This window comes from Eptatretus burgeri, chromosome 2, assembly GCF_056783735.1.
Source record: "Eptatretus burgeri isolate ZD-2024b chromosome 2, Ebu_testis_v1, whole genome shotgun sequence".
NCBI classification, from domain to species: domain Eukaryota; kingdom Metazoa; phylum Chordata; class Myxini; order Myxiniformes; family Myxinidae; genus Eptatretus; species Eptatretus burgeri.
Genome location: NC_140962.1, coordinates 17,588,816 through 17,601,782, shown reverse-complemented (window position 1 = coordinate 17,601,782; position 12,967 = coordinate 17,588,816). Strand labels below are relative to the sequence as shown.

At 40.0% G+C, this 12,967-nt stretch overlaps 1 pseudogene across 1 annotated transcript in view; it reads right to left on the bottom strand.

Moving 5' to 3' along the window:
* Nucleotides 1-11,451: 11,451 nt before the first annotated feature.
* The window catches only part of LOC147031499 (caspase-3-like), a 47,477-nt pseudogene continuing 45,961 nt past the window's right edge, over nucleotides 11,452-12,967 (bottom strand). Inside the window, exon 4 of the transcript XR_015050222.1 lies at nucleotides 11,452-11,639. The product of XR_015050222.1 is annotated as a caspase-3-like (transcript). The remainder of the gene's footprint in view (nucleotides 11,640-12,967) is intronic.

The window sequence follows — 12,967 nt, the reverse complement described above, 5'->3', positions numbered from 1 at the left end:
CTTCACCCAATTATTGGGTGGATCATCTGGTGGGGATGGTCACCCTACAGGTAGAGATCTTACCTGAGTTGCATTCATTTTGAGGCCACTCTGGTTAGATCCCCCACCTGCAGGGTGACCATCCCTCCTTCATTTTGAAACTCACTTTGGAATGCTCATTAAGTCAGACATTAGGAACATTAAGGTCGCCCTTGAAAGATCCCCGGCATCAGTCTAGCTGACGTATGAGGAAGATGGTGGGTGTTCTCTCTCCTATCTTGCTGACAGACAGCAGGCTTCACATCCCAGCGAGTTCGAGGATGTCCTTCAAGTTAAAAAGCTTCTTGTAAATTATCTGTTGTTCCTCTGAGTTTCTCAACTTTAATATAGTGCGGTGTCCTATATTCTTCCAAAATTAAACTACGAGTGGATTTTGAAGAGTGCCGTCATAATTTTGTTACATAATGTGGCAAATCAGTGGTCATTACATGTAAATTAATCAATTGTTCTGTTCCTGAATGCAAATCGGGCTCATGAGAATACTGTATAGGAACATGAGAAATTTCCTTATATGATCGGAATTAGGTACCCATAATTTCTTGGGATCACAATTTGATAACGGTGGGTTTGGTTAAAAAAAAAAAACACACACACATATACACACACACACACACACACACACACACACACACACACACACACACACACACACACACACACACACACACACACACACACACACACACACACACACACACACACACACACACACACCCGAGGAAATTAGAGTTAGCCCAGAGAGAAGAGAAGGAGCGGAAATGCAGCCGACCTCGTTGTACCAGGTGCGGTTGATGGACCTACACAACCCAATTGCTTAGGAAGTGGGAGGAGGGAAGAGAACTGGGTGTCTGCAGTGCATGACTGGGAGGTGCATGGTGCAGCCTGATGCAAGAGGAAGGTGAGAATTGGTAATGCTCTTTTAGTGGACGAGGCAAGATGAAGAAAAGATGCACGAGAAGAAAGCTTAACGGAATACATTTGAGAAGTCTGCAAATGTTTGGCTAATGACTGTGGAACGCCCTCAAAGCTGAGCGCTGATTTCCCTGGGATGACGCGGCATCAACCCTGGCAATGCTCGCTCAGCCCTGCTCGCTTCACTCGGTTGCGCTGCCATCTCAACTTGGATGACGCTCGGCTTGGCAAAAGCTCCGGACGAAGGATGAAGAGATTCTGCTTGGAGAGGCTCAATAGAGCCAAGACGAAAGGGAACCTAGCCGAAAGGAGAGAGAGAGAGAGAGAGAGAGAGAGAGAGAGAGAGAGAGAGAGAGAGAGAGAGAGAGAGAGAGAGAGAGAGAGAGAGAGAGAGAGAGAGAGAGAGAGAGAGAGAGAGAGAGAGAGAGAGAGAGAGAGAGAGAGAGAGAGAGAGAGAGAGAGAGAGAGAGAGAGAGAGAGAGAGAGAGAGAGAGAGATAGAGATAGAGATAGAGATAGAGATAGAGATAGAGATAGAGATAGAGATAGAGATAGAGATAGAGATAGAGATAGAGATAGAGATATTGATCCTGATTTGCTCTCTCTTATAGAGCCTGGAGTAGAGGAGGGACCAGAAAGCGGATCAAATGACCCTGTAGGCGTTTCTGACCTCCAGCATTGGTGCATAGCTGTCACCTTGCGCCATAGCCATGCCATGCCCCACCAGGCTCCAGAGCCGATAATGGCCTTAGTTTCCTCCGAGCGTGGCCATGTGACACAGCTCTGTAATTAACATTGGCCGAGAGTTTTTGTGAATGTGCGTTGAACTCTGTTTGAGCGGTTATTCAGTGGAACACTGGAGCTACCCAATCGTTGAATAAACCCCAGTGCACATTTGTGCTTCAAGCTACACGTCAAAGTTCCCCAACTCATAATGTCCTTCATTCCCCCAGCATCTTTAGAGACTGTGGTGTGCGTCCAGGGAGTTAACTGTGGTTGGGCGGTTTGTTGTGGTTGTGAGGTAGAGGAAGCGTTGTGGCATTTGTGGTGAAGGCGTTGAAGCGTTGGGAGTGGTTGAGGCCATTGGTCACGGTTGTGGTGAAGAGGTCGGGCAGATTGTTGTGGAGAATTTTGGGAGGTGTTTGGAGCTCACATTCCCATAGCTCCCGTAGCTCACATTCCCACCTCCCCACAACATGATTAGTCGTGAATTTCATCATGTAAAACTTAAGCTGTGCATTGATAAACACTGGATATGACCTTCTCCTCAGTGTTAGGAGGCACGCATTTTGGATTGAATATGCCCGTCTATGAACCCATGGTCTTATCACAGTCACATATCATCATAAGTTTTTGAAAAATGGACTGCAATATGTAAACTTTTTGGACGAGTTTATCAGGAAGTTCTCCAACTGTTTTGTTGTGTCGAGCCACACCCTTTTCTCACAGGTACTTTCGGCTTCTTTAAAAGTGTTTTTCGTCATTTCATTCTACAATGCTTATCTGTCAGGCATGAAATATGGCCAGGCTGCACTGATTGACTTCGTTACTTCGGGTTTCTGCACATGCACGTCAAGCAATATGGGGCAGATGACGTCATGTCAAAAGTGCACTTTTCACAATTAATCCCTGTCTCAAACCACCTGCATCAATAATCACATGTATGATCTTCCCTTCCTTGGCATAATTTGTGTCGTGGCCAGAACTCCAGGGGTCTAAAATGTGAGTGACCCATACCCGGAGTAGAACAAAAGCCAACATTATATATATATATATATATATATATATATATATATATATATATATGTATATATATATATATATATATATATATATATCTATCTATCTATCTATCTATCTGTGTATCTATCTGTCTATCTATCTTTCTATCTATCTATCTATCTATCTATGTATCTATCTATCTATCTATCTATCTATCTATCTATCTATCTATATATCTATATATCTATCTATCTATCTATCTATCTATATCTATCTATATCTATCTATATCTATCTATATCTATCTATATCTATCTATATCTATCTATATCTATCTATATCTATCTATATCTATCTATATCTATCTATATCTATCTATATCTATCTATATCTATCTATATCTATCTATATCTATCTATATCTATCTATATCTATCTATATCTATCTATATCTATCTATATCTATCTATATCTATCTATATCTATCTATCTATCTATATCTATCTATATCTATCTATATCTATCTATATCTATCTATATCTATCTATATCTATCTATATCTATCTATATCTATCTATATCTATCTATATCTATCTATATCTATCTATATCTATCTATATCTATCTATATCTATCTATATCTATCTATATCTATCTATATCTATCTATATCTATCTATATCTATCTATATCTATCTATCTATCTATATCTATCTATATCTATCTATATCTATCTATATCTATCTATCTATCTCTCTATCTATCTATCTATCTCTCTATCTATATCTATCTATATCTATCTATATATCTATCTCTATCTCTATATATCTATATATCTATATATCTATATATCTATATATCTATATATCTATATATCTATATATCTATATATCTATATATCTATATATCTATATATCTATATATCTATATATCTATATATGTATATATCTATATATATATATACCCATGTATATCTATATATATTTATATATCTATATATCTATATATCTATATATCTATATATCTATATATCTATATATCTATATATCTATATAACTATATATCTATATATCTATATATCTATATATCTATATATCTATATATCTATATATCTTTATATATCTATATATCTTTATATATCTATATATCTTTATATATCTTTATATATCTATATATCTATATATCTATATATCTATATATCTATATATCTATATATCTATATATCTATATATCTATATATCTATATATCTATATATCTATATATCTATACATACATACATACATACATACATACATACATACATACATACATACATACATACATATATACATATATACATATATACATATATACATATATACATATATACATATATATATCCAAAAAACTTTTGTTAGTGGACAGGATTGTTTCTGGGAAGGAGAGTAAAGCGAAGATATCCAGGGAAACTGGGGTACAAGAGAGTACCTTGAGAGGATGGGTGAAGGAGAAGGCCAACCTTCACTCCTTCATGCAGGACCTCGACGAGGAGAGTGGGCTGAGCCACAAGAGAGCCAGGAAGGCTCAGGATCCAGCGTTGGACAAGGCTGTCTTCGACTGGTTCACAGCCCAGAAGGCAGCCGGGAAGCCAGTCTCCGGACCCTGCATACAGACCCAGCCCCTCAAGTTTAAGTCCCTGGAGGGTCAGGAGGAGTACAGCTGCTCCAAGGGTTGGATTCATTGCTGGAAGAAGAGACACGGAATCAAGGAGGTCAAGATCTGCGACGAGGCCTGGCCCGCAGACATCGCAGCTGCGGAAGCCTTCCTCCCGAAGCTGCAGGAGTGGGTGGAGGAAGGCAGCTACGGTCCGGAGCAGATCTATAACACCGATGAGCCCGGGCTAAACTACAAACAGATGCCGGACCGGACACTGGCCTTCAAGAGCGATAAGACTTCCACCCAGGGCTTCAAGGTCGCGAAGGAGAGGGTCACGCTTCTCCTGACTACCAACTGGACTGGAAGTCATAAGCTGACTCCTCTCCTTCTGGGGAAATTTCAGTCCCCACGCTGTTTCCATCACGTCAACATGAAGAGCCTGCCGATCGTGTACGACCACACCAAGAACTCGTGGATGACGGTCTACGTGTTCAAGCGATGGTTCGACGAGCAGTTCGTGCCTTCGGTGAGGAGGCACCTTCGCAAGCAGGGAGTGGAGGAGAAGGACCTGCTCCTCCTCGACAACTGTCCTGCGCACCTCCCTGCAGAGACTCTTCGGTCCAAGGACAGCAAGATCCGGGTGGCCTACCTCCCGAAGAACACCACGTCCAAGATCCAGCCCTTGGACCAGGGTGTGATACATCAGCTGAAGGCTCTCTACAAGAAGTCGCTGGTCCAACAAGTCATCGCGTCGGACCTGGACTTGGTCGGCTTCCTCAAGACCGTCAACCTGAAGGATGTGGCCTACATGGTCGGCACTGCATGGGAAGCCATCCAGCCTTCATCCGTGAAGAAGTGTTGGGACAACGCACTCGGCGACCCATGGCAGGAGGACCAGCCAACCGACGACGATGACGACCTCGACACAAGCTTTTACGGCTTTACTCCAGAGGACTTGCAGAAGTCCAGCTACAAGCAGCTCCTGGATGAGACATTGGGCACCAAGACCCATCAGGAGACCATGGAGGCCTGGATCTCCCAGGATGACGATCTCCCCATCGCCGAGACCAGGTCCGACCAGGAGCTGCTGGATGCTGCAAGTGTCGAGGAGGAGGAGGAGGAGGAGGACCTTCCTCCTCCACAGAAGTTTACAGATGAGAAGGCCTTGGAGGCCTCCAGGTACCTACTCGGCTACTACGAGCAGAAGGGACTTGTCCTCAAAGTCCTGCAACAGCAGTCCTCCACGAGGGACATCCAAGGCTATCTCAGCATCCCGCAAGCAGACTACCATCAGCAGTTTCTTTAAGAAGGCCGAAATGATCTCTGTTAAATTCTGTATTCTGTAATTATTTTTGGTGTTAAATTCTGTATTCTGTCATAATTTTGGTGTTAATCTGTATTTAATTCTGTATTCTCGTCGATTTCTATATTCTGTATTGTTCCTGCAACCAAAAAACACATGTACAAAATGTATATAATATTTGTAAATATAACGTGTACATAAATTAATTTCTTTCTTATTTTTTATTTAACTTAATTAATTTAAGACATTTGTAATATACTGGTTCGTTTCCTGAACTGAATCCCAATCCGTTTTTTCAGCACTGACCGACCTTGAACTGTTTTATTCAATTCTATGTAAATTATACGGCCATAAATCTCAAATACTCTCCCCAAAATAAAAAAAATGTATATAAAACATAATGTCGGCGGTTATTGGCATAAATTATCTTATATTTTGTTTAATTCAATGTTGAAGACCGCTCCAGCAATGCCGCCAAAATCAGGTCACGTGACCAATGGCGGCAAGGTTAGTGTTGGGTGAACGCGCCTCGCATGTTTTCCGCTTGTACTCCCTATCCCCGGTCCATTGGTATAAGATTATATTTGAGTCCCCCGGACTCTGTATAGAATTGATTGATGAATTTTGTGTGGACAATGGCGTGAAAACGGGAAAGCAGCGGGGGGGGGGGCGAAAAACACCTGAATGGATTGGTTATGAGCTGTAGTTGTGCACCTTGACACTGGTTTTTTGACAGACATGAAGATGCGAGGAAAAACGATATTTTTAATCGCGCTAATATATTATCTTGCGAGACACCAACCATGATGACGCTGCTAAACATACCCTTATTTCTGTGTTCCCATAACGGCCTTTAACAACAAGAACGATAGCTTCATGGTCCTAGGGGACTCATACGTTCAAAAGAACATACCCTTATATTATATTAATATTGTTGACAGATCCGCGGATCGTCGAAACCTCGGATTTTTATTTTATGGACCCCAACGGCCGCGATTTAAAAGAGTTTTACTGTATCTAATTTAATACCTCTATTTCTGGGTTTCCAGATGGAATTTTGAGACAATTTAAATTGCTATATTTAACTACATATATGTACAAAGGTAAGTTCGCTCTTGGTAATCTAATTACTGAATATTTTATATGCAATAACTACTTCGGAACGACTTACCTTTCATTTGTCATCATTTTCATCATCTGAATCACAACTCTCTTCGATAAACAAATCATTTTGCACAGTTGGCACAGTCCTCTGAGACACGACAAGAAAAGAACTGTGTGCGTGGAAGCCCTGAAGAAACAGAGTGGCACTGCCGACTCAGGTTGCAGTCATTGCCTGTGCAGTTGAGATGGGTCAAATCTCTCAGTTCAATAGGCACTACTTCCTTCAGAAACATAACTTGCTCCAGATATGCTGATATTTGCAAGAGTCACCATGATGTGCTGATTCTGCACCAGCTTTGTGTATGCAGTACGTTTTCCTATTTTGTACAGAGCAGATATGGTATCTCAGCCGGTGAGTACATGTGCAGCAGGCAAGCACAGGCACACTGTTTTTCCAAGCTTGGTTGCTACACTGCTGACTGGTACAAAACGTTTGTGGTTGCAGAATTGTCCAGCATGCCCACAGTGCATGTTGTACACATGTTAATTAAGCGACCCTTTATTGCAATAAAACAGCAGACATACCATCAGTGTCATCAGAATGGACAATTATCCTTGACTGGCTCTGAGAACAGGCTGTGGCATGAATGAGAATCCTTGTGTCTGCCTCCTCCTGTGAGCTTCACAGCTGTATATCCTCTGCAACTCCTGATTTCTGGGTTACCAGTTCCTTTTTACCATCTGGTAAGCCTCCTGCCAAAACAACAGACTGCCCCTCTGAAAGCAGTTCAGGTCCTTTCTCCATGACATAGTTGTACACAAACTGTGCCAGTGCAGTTTTGTTGGATGCATTCTGGAGAAATCTTCTGTATTTTGTTACCTTGCCTGTCCCTTCCACATGTCGAGATCAAGAATCTCCTCCCCTTTTTCCCATTCATCATGCTTGATTGGCTGTGCATTGTCATCGTGATCAAATACCAATGTAAATATCCAATGGGCCCAAAAGAAGAACCAAGATCTTTTGCAACAACATACGCCCAAGGCCGTCAAATGTTTGGAAGTGAGATTTTTGGTAAATTTTTTTTGGCTCAGCTTTGGTAATTTTTGCATGGTTCCATCACTGTGGAAGAGGGCCTGTGGTGCAGAAGCAAGTTCATGGCTGAGGACATCCTGCAGATTATCCCTCTGCTTTGACACTGCTGATATCCGGTGGAAGAGGACTTCAGGGTCGACCAAGAACTTTGCAGCCTTGATGGAAGTCACATTCTTTCTCATAGTTGCAAATGTTTTTGTCTTTGTGTGAGCATCGGAATCCCAGAAGCTTCAAGTCTTTTTATGTTCAAGGAGTCTTTTCTTAAGAAATGTGGCATTGTTCTTTTGGACTTCTTCTAAGAATCCCACCCTTGCTGATTTTCCAAGCAAGAGCTTTTCCAAGAGCAGCACCAATGTCCAGTTCACTTGAACATGCAATATCAAATTATCCATGGAGTTGAACAAACACTAATTTCTCATGTTCGTTGTTCTCTCCATTTGTGGGTTTCAGGAAGTGGGAGGAAGTTCTCCCAGAATTCAAAATCTCCACCTCCTATTTTTTGTAAAGGAACATGATTCACGAACCAGACTGTGAAGTTTCGTTCTCATAGCCTCTTCCCAACGGCTCTTTTCAGAATCTTCAATGAACCTCTGACAGCCTCCACTTGTAGCTCGTTTGGAGTGATCGTCCCTGGAATGATTTTTAAGCACTCAGTCAGGGTTTTCTTTATCATTACTCGAGCTCCGACTCTCAATGGTACAATTTCAGCTTTCTTCAATTTCCAAGTTGTTAGAAATTTCCAAGTTGTCAATAGAAAGATGTGAGGGGAAGAGGTGGGGTTAGTCAAGAAAATGACATGTTATGCTCAACTCCGTTCAATGTCCTGAAACCCACCCATGTGTGGAGATAACAGCCATCAACAGCAACTTGTATGCAAACATATACACACAAACACACACCTGGGAGGGCTCCGTTCTACCTTCTGAAACCCACATATGGAGATAACCAATCACACACAGACACACACACACACACACACACACACACACACGCTGGGACCTGTTCCAAGTTCTGTTGTGATAATACATATTTCCACATATACATACATACATCCACACACAGTACATAAAAACGACAAACAGAAATTTACCTTTAAACAGAATTCTTTGAAAGAGGAATACAAGTGGGAAATTAGACATATTCAATTCAAATATATATCAAGCCACAGACTGACAGAACACAAAATGTCAGTCTATGCTTTTCAAAGCTCGAGCCCACATGGAGGAACTCCGAACACGAGGTCTACTTTTATATGGATCGATGTTGAAGTGAAGGGTGGATAATGAAAGCAGATCGCACAAAAAGGTTAAACAAAGCGATGTCGTGTAAAAATAAAATTTCACATTTTCAGCAGGCGAGGCACCTCCCGAGGAACCGCAGGGCCAAACACAGGCGGCATGGGGCCTGAAACGTAGTCCAATCAATGTGTTCAGATTGAAAGCAAGGGCACTTTTGTTTTGTATCGCCATGTTCTCGATAGCATAAAAGGAGCTGTCTCGGTGTGCCTACATCCGCCCCTCTCTGCCCACATCTGGCCAGCAACAATTGTCCTTTCAGGGATACCACCAATGAAACAATAACGGTACCCCCTACACACACTCTGATCGCCATAGTTTTATCAACCTACAAACGGTACGATACAGTTGAGTAAGGTGAGGAGAGATGGGCCAGTTTCAATTTACATGAAAACAAAATCTCTTGCTCCTCCATCTTCTTCTTCACTTATAATAATGGCGAGTCTCATTCAATCCCATTTCTCATGTCTATTAGATTCAGAAAACTCCGATTATACACTGCTTTTTAAAGTATCATAAAGCAGGTCGCTCAATTTGCAACACAGATAAGTAAAAGACACAAAAAAGCAGCTTTGTCAATAATTTATTCACACCATTTTTAAAGGGTGAAAGTGAATTTATAGTTTTTTTAATTTTTTTATTTAGCAATTACGTAGGCTCCGTCGATATCGATTTTTTTCGATGTCGATATACAAGTGGGGTCATACCGGTATAATCGATATTTTTAAAAAAAAAATTTTTACGCAGGTTCCGAAAATACGCAATGGTCCAATACATATTCATATATGACATACACATCATTGAAGCACAGTAATTTTTCAAAGTATTCCTGCATGGGGCTTCCCCCCATGAGGAGACCAGTTATTTTACTTCCAACTTCGACTTCCAATAAAAAATGATTTTGTTTTCAAGCAAGACCACTGTTGGTAATTGGCACAGCTCAGAATCCATCGCGATCGCTGTACCGGTATCGCTTTCATACTGGTATCACCTTCATAACGGTACCACAGATCACCGACTCGGCACAGGATTTCAAAAGCACAACTGATTCATATAAAATAATCACCAATTGGCAATTGCTTTAAAACCAGCCACGAGGGCAAATCAAAACGCGATCGCTTGTTCGGGTACTCGGATGCTGAGGGTTAAAAAGTTAAAACACTCTGCTCTTCCTTCCTGGTGTGTCTTGACGTCATACGTTCCACCGTTCCTGTTCCATGTTTAGCCCAGACGCCAAGTGCATCAAAGCTTTTTAAGCCATGTACGGCATTTAAAGATTGCAAACACTTTTCTTCAATTTATTGGTGATATGTCGATTTTTTTCGATGTTCCGGTATATTCAGAATTCCAACACCGGGATATCGACATGAAAAATGATATCGATATATCGCCGGTCCCCACAATTACGCAAAGATTGGTATTCCCATCAGTGAAGCAACGGGTCTTACAAACTGCTATTGGTTTTGAAATGAATAACCAAACAGCTTGGTGAGCGCTCACTAAGCGGCTTATTTTTGTTTCATGGAAACAATAGGACAATTAAATTGGTAGCATCGGCTATGCTGCATAGCCACCAGTGCGGCAGTACCAATTCAATCCTCAGAGGAAATGCACTAAAAGCTACCATCATGGTGCAGTGGCAGGAAGGGATGCTACGTCTATGGGCATGTTGTCCTTCAGATGTCGATATCCAGCTGACTGTCATGCTTGCATTTCGGTTCAACTTGTTAAAAGATCCAATAATATCTTTTCAGAATCGACAATTGTGTCTTGGTCCCTTATTCAAACCCCTTTCCCAGAGTTAGCTCTGTAAGTAGCATTACCTGCACTCGGTAGTATAAATTATAGGATGTACCGGGGGCATGTTTTGTTACTCTGTATTTATTGTCTTTACCCTGAATATCAAACCAGCCTCTTTCAGTCCACTGCAGGATGAAGATGTCCCTTGAAGCAAGTTGTCCTCTTCGAAGGTATTCCATCAATACATCAAGTGAAGTCATTTTATTGTTTTTGTTCAAAACAAACCAACTTCATGAACACACCTGATAATAAAAGTAACAAAAACTGAACAAAGGGATTTGAACTGTTCACCGAATAAATTTGCGACAGTGATAGGAAGACATGGAAAACCCGATAGACAAACATTAGCAGGATGGCCTTGCAATTTGTATCGCATCCTTTGTTAGTATGACACGTTCGAGTAAAAGTCTTTTAAAAAGTGTCATGATGTAGAGGATACTACTTTTGTGTTAATCAAAAATAATTCCAAACTCATTTAGAAAATGTGAAAAACGATATCCTAGCCCAAAATGTTCCCTCCTTTTGCTGTCACAGTCGAAGAAAGAATTTAAAATCCAATTACCATATCACGTCACAAGTAAAATTTGAGATTTCATTTTAAAATGCACGATTCATAAAGCGTTCAATGAAAATACAGAAGTCGTCGTAGCCTGTTCCGTGGCTCTGGCATCTGCATTTTCAGCTGTTTTTGACTCACTTCATCATTCAGCAAAATAAGCAAGGTGGAGAAATCCACTTTCCTATAGAATGAGAAATCAAATTCACAGTTAGTATGTTTTGAAAAGTATCATTCTATTGGAAAAAACAAAGTATTGTTGTTGAAAAGTAATAGTAAACATAAAAACGCTATTTTTTTTTCCTTTTTTTGGACACATAGTCAAGACTCGTGTTCGAGCGGGCACACCAAGCGGATCAGGACATAACAGAATAAAACGAGGACACTCGGTAGAGAGCATACCTCCACCATGTAATGCCTTATCCACAAGAACATATCGGGCCCAATACATTTTCGAAATATCAGGATACATATTGTTTTTGGCCCTATCTCTCAATGGTGAAGAATCACTTTAAAAGTCAAATAATTCTCGTATCCTTCATCCGAATCTGGCCACAACTTTTTGAGATATCGTGCTGTATATCAGTTTAGTTCTGTCTCAATGGTGAAGAATCGCTCAAAAAAAATTATTGGATCCGGATCCGATCTTCACCAAAATTGAATTAATTCTTCCTTGTTACACACCCAACGAGTCCACCAGGTTTCATCCTATTCCATCCCCAACTTTTTGATATCGTGATATATATATATATATATATATATATATATATATATATATATATATATATATATATATATATATATATATATATATATATATATATATATATATATATATATATATATATATATATATATATATATATATATATATATATATATATATATATATATATATATATATATATATATATATATATATATATATATATATATATATATATATATATATATATATATATATATACATATATATATATATATATATATATATATATATATAAATATATATATATATATATATATATATATATATATATATATATATATATATATATATATATATATATATATATATATGTATATGTATATATATATATATATATATATATGTATATATATATATATATATTGTTGTGGTTGACCAAATTCGCAAACCACCATTCAGGTCCCTTAGGTGAGATATCTCGGTAAGTATATGTGTAGTTAGGCCCAAACCCGTTGTCTGGAGGGAATAAATGTCATTCATGCGTGCTGCGACTCTTCAGGATAGCCGTTTTTCTTTTACTATCTTTATTTTGGACCAACCGCCATTATTACCACCACCAACCACGTCTCAACAGTCATCACAACATCAACCACCCACCACAACGCCGCTTCACCACAACAGCCACGACCTTTACCGTCACACCTCGCAACCGTCGCATCGCCACCGTTCTTGCGCCGCTTGTGGGTACCGGTACTGGACTCGTGCAGGGCGCTCACCGAACAGCGTGTACAAAACATCACGGA